This window comes from Geospiza fortis, unplaced genomic scaffold (genome assembly GCF_000277835.1).
Source record: "Geospiza fortis unplaced genomic scaffold, GeoFor_1.0 scaffold16, whole genome shotgun sequence".
Taxonomy (NCBI): domain Eukaryota; kingdom Metazoa; phylum Chordata; class Aves; order Passeriformes; family Thraupidae; genus Geospiza; species Geospiza fortis.
Genome location: NW_005054302.1, coordinates 16,217,422 through 16,233,475, shown reverse-complemented (window position 1 = coordinate 16,233,475; position 16,054 = coordinate 16,217,422). Strand labels below are relative to the sequence as shown.

Genomic DNA, 16,054 nt, shown 5'->3' with positions numbered 1-16,054 from the left:
TTTCATTGTATAAATGTGTGGCATAGACTTATATAATCTATCAAACCCTTGAAAATCCAGAGTAGATATAAAATTACCACAGCTCAGCCCTGTGTTCTCCACACTAGGCCACATCACTGCCCTTAACTTTTGACTGCTGAACAGGACCCAAAACTGCAATGTGATAACAGAGAGAACAAACCATGTGGGGTACAATGTGTGAAATAAGGGCATGGTCAGGTGACTATTTGAGATCATCTCCTGTGTCCCTTTTGCATAACAACAGAGATGAACCTGACATGGAGCAATAAGTGCTTTATTTTGTAGTGTGTTAATCTGCAGTCTGGGTAACTTGAAGGACTGTCAGAAGTATCAGAAAAAAAGTCAATTTCTTAGCAGAAACCAAGAAAAAACCATGCTAACTAATCTGACCATCCCTTTACAAGAGGAATCACAACACTTCCCATAAACTGGCTCAGGGAAGATATTCCCACCTAAACATAGTCTAGCTTCTCACCAGAATTCAGCTAGGTCAAGAGGTGCTTTGAGAAGCAACAAAATCACAAATGATCAAGTACTGCATGTTTCTTGTCTCCATGAACCCCCTACCTTGTAGAAACAGGTCTTTGAACCTCAGGGTCTTTGAGAACATGACACCAGCAAAGCAATAGCCTTGATTCTCTAGATGCCTTACAGTGGCTTCCTGTGTGTCTATTATGGAAGCCCCATACGCACAGTGTGCAGCCAAAGATTATTTTTCTTCCAAAGCCCAGACTTGCATGGAATTCTGTTAATTACATGCAGCGTGGAAATGTCAGCCTTTACTCCTCTATATATACAACATCCTTTGTCCTTCACATAATGATTTTGAAGCCCTCTGCAAATATCATTTGATAGAATAATAAGGTATTATCATTGAATCTTTATGTCTCCTGCTGTCCCAGGGGCATTGACCTTGCTTCCCCAATACAGAGGTCTGTCTGCCAGGCTAATCACACTGATATCTGAATACCTCAGGAGATCATTATGTGGCAACGTTCCTACAGGAACTCAAAACTGGCCAGACATACTGATAAGATCCATGTATTACTCCTGCGCATTTCTGCAAGGTTATAAACCAATTCCAATTTCAAATATAAATCCCCTTCCTGGTGACATGTGGAGAGATGCATGGTTCAAATAACTCAAATTGTCCCCAGCTGCCAGGGTTCCCTATACAGGTAGCAATGGATGTGATTTCCAAGCAGACAGCAACCACAGGGAACTAAGATGAATGAATCCCCCAACCACTCTTTTCCAGCAGATAAGTAGTACTGATAAATGTCCTTGAACCACTGAGTTACTATGGGAATACCCTTTCATTTATGTCCTTCACTTTTGTTTGCCAGGACAATGCATTCATGCTGTATCTTTTAGCCATGAACAACCAGATATTAGCTCACCTTCCCGTAAGTTGTTTTTTTCCCCTTGATTTGACGTTGTATAGGCATATCCATAAATATCCATGCACCCAGCAGGGTATATGCAATACATCTGACAGGGCATGGTTACCCCTGGCACAATACCACTTTTAAATACAATTTTGGCTGGTTTCCATAGCTGTCAAAAAGTCTGGGTTAGGTTGATCGGTCTCTTAAAATGTACAATTTCTGGCAATCAAGTTTTTTTTCTTCCTTTAAGAAAGTCCTGATACTTATGAGGAGGGCATTTTCTTTCAAGAATGAGATATTTTGATAGTTGCTGAACAAATTATGATACAAAAGCTTCTATCTAGAGTTATGCAGATACTTCATGGCAGCATCAGCATCCTTTACATATCTGCACAGATGCAAAAATGTCTAACAGTTTCATTTTTCCACTCAGAAGCTTTCTATTTAATTTCTTTTTTGAAATGAAATGCCAGAGCTCTACTATTGCCTCACTACTTTTTATTTGTCCTGAAAAGCCTTGTTTTCTCCCCCTAATGCAGTGAAGATGCCTAAGCTATAGTTCCTTTTCTTGCAATACCTCTGGGAACCTCCATATGAACAAGGGTTTTGATATCATGGCACTGTTGTTACACCAATTTCTACCCAACCCATCAGCTACAGTCAGAAATAAAAATATTCTTTAAAATACACTTATTTTAATTCAGACCTTTCAAGAACAATCTGCCTGTCACTGGTACAATGTGTATGTTTAAAAACTTGCCCAAAGTGCAGGAATTCAGGGTAGCCTCATTACGATATAAACACAATAATCTGAAATATGTTTTATAACTTGGACTGGGGGAAGAAAACACTTATAAACTTACGCTTATTGCTTAAAACCAAAGGAGAATCAGTACATTCTTGAGACATACAGCTACACTCTGAACTCTATCTGAGTAAAAATATTATCTTGTGATGAATTTCAAAACCAGAAGTGTCATAGGACTCTGTCTTGTCCTTACAAGTACATTACAAATCTTGTTGACTGGTTTCTGTACTTTAAAGTATGGTGTTCCTGGCTTCAAGTTGTAGAAATAAACCCAATTGTGTTTCTAAATCTTTATGGCTTATTGAAGTCTTGGTGCATGTAGAAACATTTCAAATTTCTTTTGTTCTCTCTGAAATGTTTTGGGATGGACACTCATTTGTAAAACTGAGGTACAGCATTCTGTGGCTGACAAGTTCTACTTATTAACTGTTGCACACAAACATTTTTAATGGGAGATAATAGAGATCTAAAAGGCACCTTATGCAACATCATTAGATGAATCAGAAATAGTATGTCCACATGATATTTTGGTTGCTCTCGTTCAACAAACATGTTGGGAGTCAAGATAAAGTTGTACTTCAATATAGAATTTATTTGGTGGGAAAAAAAAGGAAGTGTTGTCTTTACTTGAACTGGGAGTGTGCAGCAGTAAATAGATGAATGTTGGTAGGTATTTGGTGAGTTGGAAATGCTGGTAAAGCACAGGGAATGGAGGTTCTGTGGTAAGGAATAAATTATGCTAAGTAGTATATGTGCTGCCATGAAATTATATTTAGGTTATTTCTGATACTTCAAATGAACTTCCAGACCAGCATATTAACACTGACAATATCATTTATTCAATCTTCAGGAACCTGGGATAATTTCTGATCTTGATTCAATCACTTTGGTTAAATCTCTTCTTAACAACACAGGAAAAAAATGGATTTTCCAAGTGATCACTATTTATTAGACAATAAATTTAAATGACACTGCAAATATAATTTCATGGTTTTTGCTCTTTTCATTTCTTTAAAAAAAACAAGGACGGAGACAAATAACACTGCTTAAAATATCATGAGAACAATCTTGATTTATCAACTCCAATACAAACACACATCAAAAGAAAATTATAAATGTCTAAATACCACACCCATGATAGATTAAGAGTTGTACTTCTTTGACTCATCTTTACAAATAAATCTAAAAAACAATGATAGTGTACTTACATATTTCAGATCCTCATCTGTCTAAGAATAGAAAGCACTGAAGTCATGTGTCAGAATAACTCGGGTGGCCTCTTCTCAATTCCCTTTTTGTGATCACCATCCACAAAAATCAGTGCGCCACTGCAATGGTCCAGCCATCCTCACTACAGAAAAGGAGCCAGGTGTTGAGTGTCAGACAAGACTGGCATGGATTTGTAAAGGTTGTTTGCATGGCAGCTGCCAGGATTCTAAGACCCAGATTCCCTCTATCTGCCAGAGTACCGCCATCAGAAGCCAGGCTATCACATCAGACAGTAATCGGTCCCTTTCTTTAATGTCTGTATTGATATAGATAAATGGGTATCTTCCTCCATATCTACAGGCCAGCCATGTCCATGCTGCCTTCCCATGCTTTGATTTCCCCAGGAATAGTTGTAACATGTTCCAGGCTTGCTCCTGCCCAAGATATGCACACCATACCACTATCCATTGGTGGCTTCACACATTAGATGTGGTCTCAAAGGCTGTATAAGGAGTATATCATCTGTGAGGTGCTTCAAACTGAATGGAACGAAACTGGACCTAAGTTAGTATGCACACTTGGTTCAAGCATGAAGAAAGAGGCAGTATGTCTTTCGTGGGACAAACTTTCTAGCTGCATTTTTCTTCCTTTTCTGTCTATATTTTATGCTTAATGCTGGTAATACAGCATATTTCGTTATTTTTAAATATCACTAAAATACTGTAGGTTTTTGCAGATTATATTGCTTTCTTGGAAGAAATTTAGGAGAGACACTCCTGTGTCTGACACCTGGATGAGTCCAACTGTTTTAACATACATCATCAAAATTACCATCTCAGTCCCTTACAGCATATTGCTCAGACACCTTCACTCAGTAATGTCCTGGGCACTTTTTTTAGCAGCTCTATATTTAATGGGGACTTGAAGAAAACTCTCAGTTTTAGAGGTACTTGAATCTATATTTACCATGAGACACACTTGGTAATGTCACTCTGTTTAGTGACAACACTCACTAATATAATGTGTGGCACAGTAGAGAAAATGAGCCAGTATATGATCTTGCTAAGGGCCAACAGTTTCTGATAGGTCACAATTAGCATGCCCCTCAGTGTTGTCAAAAAATAGATTGAAAAGTTGTGACTGCAGATGCAAGATGCAGCCCAGATCAGCTGTCCATATAAAACTGTCCAGTGCAACTAGAGATGCCCTGGTTTTTCTGACTGTCCTTCAGCTGTTGTCCAGAAAGACATGGGTTTCTTGAAAATCCTGCACCTTCTCTACCAGTCTCTTAAATATGCTGTCTAAAACAGCTTGGGGCATCTCAAATGTCTCTAAGTTTCTTGTAAAACTAAACTTTACACTAAATCACAAGTTATGCATTGACAGCAGGACCCTGTGATCCCCCATCCCACTATTACTACTCCCCATATACAAGCCCAACTCATCACCCCTTTCCACAAGTACTTTCAGGGAATGAGTTGTATAACAAGATACCAAAAATTTTGTGTAGCATGCTACTATGCACATGTATGCATGCTATATCAGAGCTCATAGTTTTCATTCTTTAATTAATATTGCGTTTTTGTAAAAATTAAAGCAGTGGGATTCCAGAAAGCCATCATGTTTTGTTTGTTAGGAGCTGGCATAATTTCCAGTAGAGATAATGCTGTAAATGTTGATCATGTTACAAGTTGGCCCACCTACTGTCACTTCAGGAAGCAGAGGTTTAAATATAAAACTACTATTTTTAACTGAGTTAATATTGGAACTGAAGGAGAAGACGTTCAAGCTGGGGTAAATAGTAGCCTGGCTGATGTAAGTAGCAGTACATTGATTTACAGCAGTGAAGCAACTATCAGAAACAGTAACTCTTTACTCCACCAAGAGTTCCACAAATGTATTTATAATATTATTTTGAGAAGGAAAAGAAAAAGTCACAACAGAAAGTTGAGATTATTCAAAGGTATCTCAGAAGTCCTGAAGAACTTCAATGAGAAAATAAATGGAAATATAGAGCATGTGTCTTAGCCCAGTAGACTGCTTCAAATCCCTGAGCTAAAATATGCACGTTATATAACTATGTGTTTTGTTTACAATGACAATTATATTCCAGACATAATTAAAATAAAGAAAATTGTTATTGGATACCTCTGGATGATAAAAAAGACCCAAACAACCCTTCCCCAAACCTCCAAGGTATTAAATAAAAGGAGGTTTTATACCATAAGCATTCATTTATGTTTTCTTCTTGAAGCTGCAGTTCCTAAAGTACTGTAAGCTAGATTATTATTAAAAATAAGAGCATGACCATCCGATTTTATTACTAAATTGGAAATAGAAAAAAAAATAAAAATAATAAAAATGCTCTAATACTTCAAACTCACAATTTTACATACCTTAGTTTATCCTGATTTATTAAATATTCTAATGTTGGTCATTCTTTTCGGGTGTCTACTCAATAGCACCTGGCCTTTGTAATACAATATAAACAAAATTAGAAAAGTCTAAGAAGTTTAACCCAAGAGGCACCTTACTTCTCCAAAAATCCAACTAAAGGAGCCAAAGCTGTGTTTTCTTTTTAAATTACTTTCTCTCTCTTCAGCTGAGGTGTTTAAAGACTCCATAATGAAGCACAGCACTGAGTACAGCACAGGAGGACTGAGACTATGGGCTTTAGGGAGATTAATAGCTGCAGAGCAGTTCGCTTTTTGTTACATTAACCTGCCCAGAAAAGCAATTCCCTCCACAGCCCCATACCCAATCCCCATAAGTGGAGACATATGGCAGTTCTGTGATACAGAGAACACACTGTGGTAGTTTTATTGATACTGGGACTGCTTCTTAGCCGGTATAAGTCTTCTCCACTCAGCTATGAATTGATCCCATTGACTCTTGGCAAAAGCAGAACAGTCATAAAGGTTAATGCTGCCCTTGCAGTCAGATTCCTTCTCTGAATTGCCCTGTGAAGGTGCCTCTCTCCACTGACTCCAGGGAGACTGGCAGATTAAATTTAGACTGAGCTAACTCTTGCGCCTCTGCCACTTTGGTGGGATCAATCTGTAAAGATACGCTTTTCTGTTTGTCCATGATTCTTAGATGTAAGTCTTTTGATAGAAAACCATCAGAAGTAGCAAAGAGAGTGGTGCAAGTTGTGCATGGCCATCACTGTCTTCTTACCTGGAGAAATGTCAAATGAGCAGAGCTTCTTTCTCCTTCCCTCTCTCCCTCTCTCCCTCTCTCCCTCTCTCCCTCCCTCCCTCCCTCCCTCCATCTTCTGCCTGTCCATTATCTATCTGAGGACAGTAATCATTAAAACATTTCAAAACCCATATCCCAACGTTTCCATGTTGAACTAATGTGAATACTTGGAATTGGAGAGCTGTGGTGCATTTTGGAAGGACCTTACAAAAGGGGTTCTCAGCTCAGATTCTTGGCTAAAGGACAAAAGGCTTGGCAATGTGGCATAATATTGCACATACATAGACACACAGAGATAATTCCATATTTTCTGCTTCCCTCCTCAGATCTCTCTCTTCCAGCCATCAGCTTCTCTGCTAACCTTGAAACTGCAAGAAATTTCATTCTGTGGCTTGTGTTTCTTCCAAAGCAGAATTGCAGGACCTCAGTTCCTCCCTAGAAATTATGTCTCCTGGAGTCATTATTCCCTCTTGGCCTCAAATCACTTCCTGCAATTTCAGAGCCACTGAAAACAGCAGTTTCAAATTATCTATTAACCCATGAAGGCTAAGCCAGCCTAGATTCACTAGAGCTCCTTTGATGCATTTTTCTTTTGTCACATATTTCTTTCTTCCTATCCCTAAACTTTGAAATAGAACTGAAAAGATTCTTCCTCAGATGAGTTTTGGCCCATTTTACAGACCTTATCCTCTGAATATTGTTTTGTTTCCACTTCCAGACTACAGCAGACTACTATTTACCAAATCTATCTTTCTTGAAAAATTCTGATGACCTGTAAAAGCTGAAACGTTAACTATCAAAACCCTTGGGTATAGCCACAAATGATTATGTAAGGCTCAAGGCTCAATGCCAGATGAACAGACGACAGATCCATTTATCATCAGTAGGAACAGGCACATTAATTGGCTATGATACCAGTACCGTCCTTCAGAATTAACAAAACTCTTCTTGATTCTGAATGTTTCCCCAGAACACCCTTTATTAAATAAGATAAATAATACTGAGGCCAAGAGTCACACTGCTTCATCTGAGAAAACTCAATTATTTATGAATACTTCCTTGACTCAGGCTTGGTAACCTGTCAGGCTGGCAAAGAGAGCTTTTTGGTCTACTGACTAAACATTATTATTCTACACAGATGTGTCTTCTGTATTAGAGAATCAACAACAGAGAAACAAAAACATATTAGTCCTGTAAAGCTTCTGGACTGGGGGCAGAGTGCTTGAACACTGGAACAGTTTATCTAGAAAGGCTGTGGAGACTCCATCCTCGGCAATATTCAAAATGTGAGTGGACACATCCCTGGGCTCTTGTGGCTGACACTGCTTTGAGCAGTGTGTGTTGGACTAGATGATCTCCAAGCTCCCTTCAAGCCTCTGTGATATTCTGTAGTTCTGAGTCCATGAGATGAAGCCACAGTAGTGAATTCCTCAGTTTCTGTTCTGGGCTCTTCCATGTACTCACACAAAAGCCAAAATACTTGTAACTGGCTACTGCTTCCAGCTGTTTAACCATGCAAAGATTAATATAATCCTAGGAGACCCTCACGTCAACTCTCTTGTATGCAGGTGAGAATGTGAAGTAACCCGTGGCCACCGTTTGGTATGGTACCTCCAGAATTCCCCTGCAGTTAAGTGAACTCTTCTGTAAAACAATTTGACCCTATTTGGTAGAGTTGCCATGTAAATATTTAGTATGATTCCAGGCACACTGTTTGTGTGTCATCATTGTCACCACGGATAGTACAAAAGTAGTGATACACTCCAATAACTCTGCATGAGAATGGAGAAAGTAAAACACAGATAATTTTACTGGAATAGTGACCGCATGTTCAAACTAGTTGAAACAAAGTGTTTCAAAATTGGCTTTCACCTACTTCTTGAGTTGCCAATAAATGGTTCTGCGACCCATTTCATTGAAGGAAGAGCTCAAAAGTAATACTGTAATAGGTCACAGAACTCAAAGAGGATCCTCTGGGTCAAGTCCATCTTGCCAACACAATTTCTACCTTGTAGTCACAAGTTGCTACCTTGCTTGCACTTGATATACACAGATTTTGATGCTATCAACAGCCCTCTCGATATAGCTTGTTAGCTAATTATGGGTTCATCCTACTAAATGACATTTTCCCCATCCTTCTATCCCCTTTTGATCTTGACAAGAAGGAGAATTGTTTTTTCTTCCTCCCCCAACGGGCATGGGGAGTTTTCCTCAGAATGATACAGGATTTCCTCACACTTGGAACAGAGCCTTCTGTTTGCACACAGTACTGGGGAATTTTCAGTGCTGACACCAGTCAGGCTGGCATGCACACTTTATACCTGCATAGCCAAAGGAACTGGCAGATGGTTGGTGACAAAAGGAGCATCCCATGGAGCTGCAGGAGAACCATCTCAACAGATCCAAGATTTCAGAGCCTGAAAGACACCATGCAGCAGCCCAACCGTATGAATGCTCAGCATTCAGCCAGAAGCAAGGCAGGTGCTTGAAATGTTTGCCAGGACTCACTCATTCAAACATGTTCAGTCTCCAAGATGAAATAAATCTAGCAAATGGGTGTGGAATGCTTTTACAAAGAGATATAAGAGCAATCACGTGGTGTAGGACAGAATATACCACCTTGTTTCTGTGACTTTTTGGTAGCTGGAGGAATGACTTATAAAAATTGTCCCTCCCAGGCCTCTAGCAGGAGGAATTGTCCCTTCCAGCAGGAGATCCAGTGAGAGTAAATGGGAGTAATGAGAATGTAAGATTTTGAATTAAGTAGTGCCTGAAAAAGATATGCTACCAAGCAGGTCTCATTTCAGCATGGGTCTCCAGGACTAAACATCTGCCATTCCATAGCATTTGGTGGGGACCATTTCACAGGAGAGGGGTGGCTGCTGATGGTCCAGTGCTGCATAAACACTTGAGTTGTAAGCCTGATGGCTGATGCGACTGGAGAGAAGGGAGTCAAAACTATGGAGTTCAATATGTTAGACTTGTCAGATTTGGATCAGTTCTGCTCTCTGCTTGACAGCTTCATATTTCATGTCATCCTACTCTTAGCAGGCAAGTGACACACCTGGAGCTCTGTCTCCCATTTAAGCTTTTTAAAGAAAAATGTGGGGATTTTCTGTATCTTTCCTTTGTGAAGTTGGTGGCACACTAAGGAGGAAGCATTTAGGTATTTGCTTCCCACTATTAATTTATTTCTTAACTCCCCTGAAATTTTTCAAGTACCTCAAGTCCTGCTCAAAAATTTCCCATGCTGCAGCTACAATGCACTGACATGATTCACAGTTCTTGTTAAGCAATGGTAAACCTGTCCCAAATGTGTGGAGCTTCTTCCTTCTACAAAAGAAATGAACCATAGCAAAGAACATTGCAGCTAATCCGTCTTCAGACTCAGGAAGATTCTTCTGCACCTCTGCATTTCAGAAGATGACCTTTATCAGATGTAAAGCCTACAAATATTTTCTGACTGTGTAGAGCAAACTACGGATATAGAATTTGATGTACAAATGTAACAGCCCTTCTCCTATCATAGATCAGCCAGTGTAGCACAGATGCAATGTCGCAGAAAGAAAAGCATAAAATAGACAGAACGAACATAAAAACTAGTTTATAACTTGCCAATGGGAAGAGACCAACTACAACAATTTGTAGTGAAGGTCCAATGGAATACCATGGAGTTAGTCTCCCTAAGGGAACGAAGGGAAGACAGGAACAATACTAACTCTCTAAATCCTAACACTGATTGGGAGAGGTGGTGCTTCTGTGATCTGCCAACAAGAGTAAGAGTTCTCTGCTGAATAAGCAACTGGCTAGCTGATGCAGGGAGCAGTGTGAACACTGATGCCCCAGGGAATCATTTTCATGATCGGGGACCCTGAACATGCTTCAGTTTTCTCATAATGAGTGGATTGAGTGTGTTCACTAAAACTGAGATTTCAGGGCTCAAAGTTCAAAAAGCTACCAGAGGTGACATAATTTTCCTGCTTCCTCCTTCTCTTGTCCCTTCCAAAAACAACCTCACTATATTTTTTTTTCTTGCCACTTGACTGAAATCACCTGGGGGTTAATTATCTTTCTGGGATGAAAACCATATGCTGTTTCATGTTCTTGCATAAGGTTAAGCTGAATATGATGAAACCGATCAATTAAATCTTGTGGGAAGAGAAGGGAAGGGGAGGGAGGATGAAGACTTGCCAGGAGTTAGTGTTCTCATTTACTGACAATGTAATCCAAGGTAACAGACAAATATTAAAACTTGCTTGCTCCCAAGGAAAAGAGCAGAGAAAGTGCTACCTGTGTCACCATAAAATGAAGCTGGGGAACACTAAAATGGGGAATATTACTGTAAACAAGATGGGGGAAATCACTGCTATGACTGGCCAGACTCAGACTATGGAAAAGTCACATTATTTTAAAAACCAATTTTTCTATGTATTTGGTTTTGTTTTGTTTTGTTTTTTTTACCTTGCAGCTTGCAGACTGCTTTGAACACTGATAGATATTTTGAACACACAGATACTGTGCTGATGTGCATTCATAAAATCCAGCCTGTTATATGGGTCTACACCTGTCATTTCACTTTAGTGCAGGCACAGCCCCGAAAATGTTAGCCTGATTTTCCAATCTATCTGGCATGTGAGGCTGGTTCTTATCACTGTGGTTGGTTTTCCTTCAAGCTAGAATGTGGATTTTTTGTGATGGTCTGGCAGGGATAAAAGAGAAGACGAAAAAACAGACATGGAAGTGCTCCACTAAGTCTCATGCTTGTAAAATTCCATGCATACAGAAACTGCAAGAAGAAAGAAGATCTACAGCCACATGCAAGTTACTGAAGGCAAACAGTGCAACATAAGCTAAGAGCTGTTTACAAGTAAATTCTTCATAACTCCTAAGCCAAAAACTTCATTGCCTGAATAATTTCCTTGTCAAAGAGAAACATTTCTTTCCCAGTGAGAAAGAATAATTACAAGAATCATTCAACCCCCAGCCCTGCAGAGTTTAAGTTGTACATGGGTTAACATTTCAGTGCAGTTACACTCCCTCAGCAGCTAGCATTTGGAAAGTGTGTTACTGAAAAGAAATAACCACAAACATACACAGATGTCTACTGTTCTGGGTTCAAATAACCCTTGTGGAGAAAGAGTGGTGTATATACATACGGGTGTGCACGTGTGTGGGCATGCATGGGAAAGCAAAAAGGGCTTTATTTTTATTCTGAATCCCACCTAAACAAAGATCCTAATGTTATTCCTTGGAATGAGGTAAGAAATATGATCATTTGGTTCCAAGACCTGTCTGAAAATACAGTTTTTGTAGCCCTGAATGAGCAGCAGCCAAAGTAAAAGAGATCAGATGAACTGCATTTAGAAGTGATGCAGTGAACTGGTACGAGGGGAAAGTGCTTTTAGTGATCGATATGAAAACAGGGGGCTTTCATCTAACCACAGTGAGGATGGCAAAAGGAATTTCAGCAATATAATATGGGATAAAAGGGTGAATAGCCTCTTATTTCAACCTAAAGACTTAATGATGCTTATTAAAAGGTTGTTACCTGGTTTCATGGAAGAATTATTGCCCTCTACCTATTTCCTTAGAGTGCATGACCTGACAGGGAAAACCAAGTTTACTTAAGTCCTTGGTTCTTGTTATGGAAATGTTCTTCTCATTTTCCTGTGACTTTGCCAGAAGACCAACCCATGCAAACCAGGAAGACACAGTGCAATTCCCCAGGCAGCACGTTCATATTACAGCACTTGAGTCATTAGATATTACAATTTGATTCACATAACAACTGTTTAGATTCGGGTCAATGTTACAAATAAGTGAGAGCTTTGAAATAGCAAAGTGTTCTCATGCTTAAAAAAAAGTGCACTGGGCCAAAGTCATGTCTGGAGGAGAAACACTGAAGACAATGAACTTCCAGTAGGTGAGCCAGGCTGCACATTTCTGCTGGGGAAATCTTTCCACCACTGCAGCATTTCATTATCACTGTCATTTTCTCTATGAATTGTTGCCTTCTTGACAGATTTACCTCCCCTTCCACTTGAAAACAGTCATCTGGGGAATAGGCCAGCAATAAAACAAAACCTCCTGGAGGTTAATGTTGCAATGACAACAACAAAAACAGGAGCTGGTCTACCTCTTCAACTAGGTGACCAAACCACATGGTACTGGTTCAGCTACAAGAGTTCAATCTGTCTGCATCTAAATAGGACAGGCAGCACCACTTTTCCGGCACTGGGTAACAACAAAGTATTTTGAACTCACAGTTACTAGATTTGTTTAAGGCTATTTGATCTGTGTGTCAAGACTTAAAGTATAAAGACTTAAAGCAGTGACATTCAGATGAATTCCTGTGCCATTAAAAAAAATTATTAATTAGGTTTTCAATTAATGTTAGGAAGTCCCATATGGCATTTGACTATGAGTATACAAGGTGCCAGCATTTCTACAATTCTACAGTAAAGAGATATGGGGCAGAGATATGCCCTGGGAGACAGGAAACCAGTACATCAAAATGTCCTTCTTACCAGAACCCATCCAACTGCATAAATTGCCCTTTTCTGGTGAAAGAACTATCTTCTCACTTTTTGTAAAACAAACTAGTTCAGCTACAGTTAACAGGGCCAAATCTATGAAAAGCTATTATTTCTCCTGTATTCCATCAGAATATGTTTGTCTTACATGTGAAACCTAACTCTGGAGTTAACTCTAGCCACAACCCAGAGGGAGCCTAGATGTAGATTCATAAAATCATTTAGGTGAAAAAAGACTTCCAAGATCACTGAGTCTAAAATACCTTTCAAATTGCAAAATGGAGGAAATGTTTTTAAGTTAAATATTTTGAGACATGTAGAATGTATGAGAACATTTCTTTAGAAATTACCATGGCATAGAATCAAGCCATAATCGATTGAAATCAAAGAACCTTTTCTATGTTGCCTTCCTTGAATAGTCATTTATGAACCAGAAAGTAAATGCACAAAGAATCTTAAATCACAACCAACCACACCAGCAAAACTTTGACACTTCTTCACACTACTAAGTGGCTTAGAAGCTAGAACGACTGCAACAGGAGAGGAAAACCAACTTTACTGGAACAAATTGTGCTTTAAATTACGTTGGTGCAGTGCCACAGAAGTCAATGGGATATAACCTTCACAGCTAATCAAAGAGGGCCACTAAATTTGTCCTAGTCATCTTGGCTGCAGAACCCCTTTGCACACTCTGTGCACAGCCTCTTGTTCCATCTCTTAGAAAAGATTTTCAGCTAAAATACAAGCTAAAGAATTTCAGAAACACCTTTTTACAGTAACTCCTCAAGTAGATAACGACAGTACTCTGGAAAGTACAGATCAGATTTACATGAAGACTGCTAGAACTTGAATTTAACTCATTGCAGTCTGTAACTTTCTTGTGAAGGGAAGAGGGACAAACACTGATCCCTTCTCTGTGGTGACCAATGACAGGACCCAAGAGAATGGCTTGAAGCTCTGTCAGCAGAGGTGTAGGTTGGATATAAGATACAAGTTCTTCACCCAGAGGGTGGCTGGGCACTGTCACAGGCTCCCCAGGGAAGTGGTCACAGCACCAGCCTCACAGAGTTCAAGAAGTGTTTGCACGATGCCGTAAGGAATGTGTGCGACTCTTGGGAATGGTGCTGTGCAGGGCCAGAAGCTGGGCTCAGTGATCCCTGTGGGCCCCTTCCAACTCAGCTTATGCCAGGATCCTGTGAATCAAAGCCCTTTAACCATGGGATCTCTTTGTAAAGGAGCAGATTTACTATAACATGTAGGAGGCTGGCAAGCATTTCAGGGCATTGCCCAGTGCACCCTAGTTACTGCTTGTGTGACTGCAAGAGGAATTGTGAAGCAGATCCTCATCCCTTGCCTCCTTCCCTTCCAGATCAGCTCTGATTCCAGCCCTACATATGGTAGTGGGGTAAAGAAATTTCTGAGATACTTACACCTAAAATTTATGATGTGGCAGACATTCACCTGATGATCCTCTCAAATACACACTTCAAAAATGCCTACAAAAATGAGTTTATTCTTAAAGAAACTGATTCAGCTGACAAGGGGAAGGAAGGAGGCAGTGAAAATAATGAGAAAATAATAACTATCATTATCCATAGGAATTAAAGCAGAATAACAGATTATGACATAAAAAAGTGAATGAATATTCCATAGTTTAAAGTTCTAACAGCATTAAGATTCTATTTCCTGTCAACTAATTTTAAGTTAATCACCATTAATTTTTCAGAGCTAAACAGCAAAAGAAATAAGATTCCTCTATCATTTGCCATACACTCTAGTTGTGTAGGGAGTCCAATATGAATGGAATGTGTGAAAAAGTCTCATCACAAGATAACTGAAATTATGGCTAAAAAATACTTACTAATCCATACCCCTGCCACTGCAATGTTCCCTCATCTATGGAGCATCTGATGAAGTCTCCTACTCAAAAGGTTTAAAAGTGACTCAGTAGTTTGAAATCTTCTGTTGTTAATTGACTAAATTATTTTTTTAGTAAAAAAACCTCTTAGCAAGTAGTCTTTAAGTACTCTATGCTATACATACCTACACAATCCGAAAAACATTATGCATTAGAAAGGCATTTGAGCTCAGTGCAAGTGACAGAGGGATTGTAATTTCTTTTCAATGCAAATAGCTCACTGCTTCCTTCAAATTTTAAACATTGGTGCATTTTTGTTCAGTAAATGCCACTGTCTTGCAATGTTCAACTTAGGCATGTTGAATATTTTTCTAATTGTGTATTTACAGAATTTTGGTGTCTGAAAGGCCCACACAGGAAAGCACTTTAAATCAGCAATTTCTACCCTGCTCTTGATGGTTCTTAGGAAACCATGAAGTCCTAGAATGGCTTGGGTTGGAAGAGACCATAAAGATCACCCAATTCCAACCCTCCTGCCACCTTCCACTAGACCAAGTTTCTCGAAGCCCGCGCAACCTGGCCTGCACTATGAGTTCTGGTATTTACAAAGCACTTTGCACATTAGAACACTTTCTCTTTGAAGACTGTATCATCACTGCATTATCAACAATACAAAATAGTACCAGTGAAAAAGCCTGTACAATGGCTGGATAAACATTAACTTATTCTGCTGAACAGAAGGGTGTACACATGTAGCCCATCCGCTAAAAGGCTGAAATCAGTTCAAAAACCACTGTGTTGAAACACCAGTAGAAGGTGGCAGAAAATAACAAGGTATTAATGTTAATGTTTATTTCCCAGAGAAGTTCAGAAAATAACTTCATACAAAGTCATAATTATATGTCTAATACAACCAGCAACAAACCAGATACCTGCAGGATACCTCAGGTCATCAGATGCACAAAATGCACAATTTGAAAACACAGGTTACTGTATTTGATTTCATTTAAATTTAAAAGAGGTAACTGCACAAATGCCA

General features: G+C 39.3%; 1 protein-coding gene across 2 annotated transcripts in view; it reads right to left on the bottom strand.

Moving 5' to 3' along the window:
* TENM4 (teneurin transmembrane protein 4) overlaps nucleotides 1-16,054 on the bottom strand; it is a 605,662-nt gene that overhangs the window by 509,350 nt on the left and 80,258 nt on the right. For both annotated transcript variants that reach the window (XM_031066102.1, XM_031066104.1), the window contains exon 2: nucleotides 3,426-3,568. The gene's annotated coding sequence lies outside the window, so the exon portion shown is untranslated. The remainder of the gene's footprint in view (nucleotides 1-3,425; nucleotides 3,569-16,054) is intronic.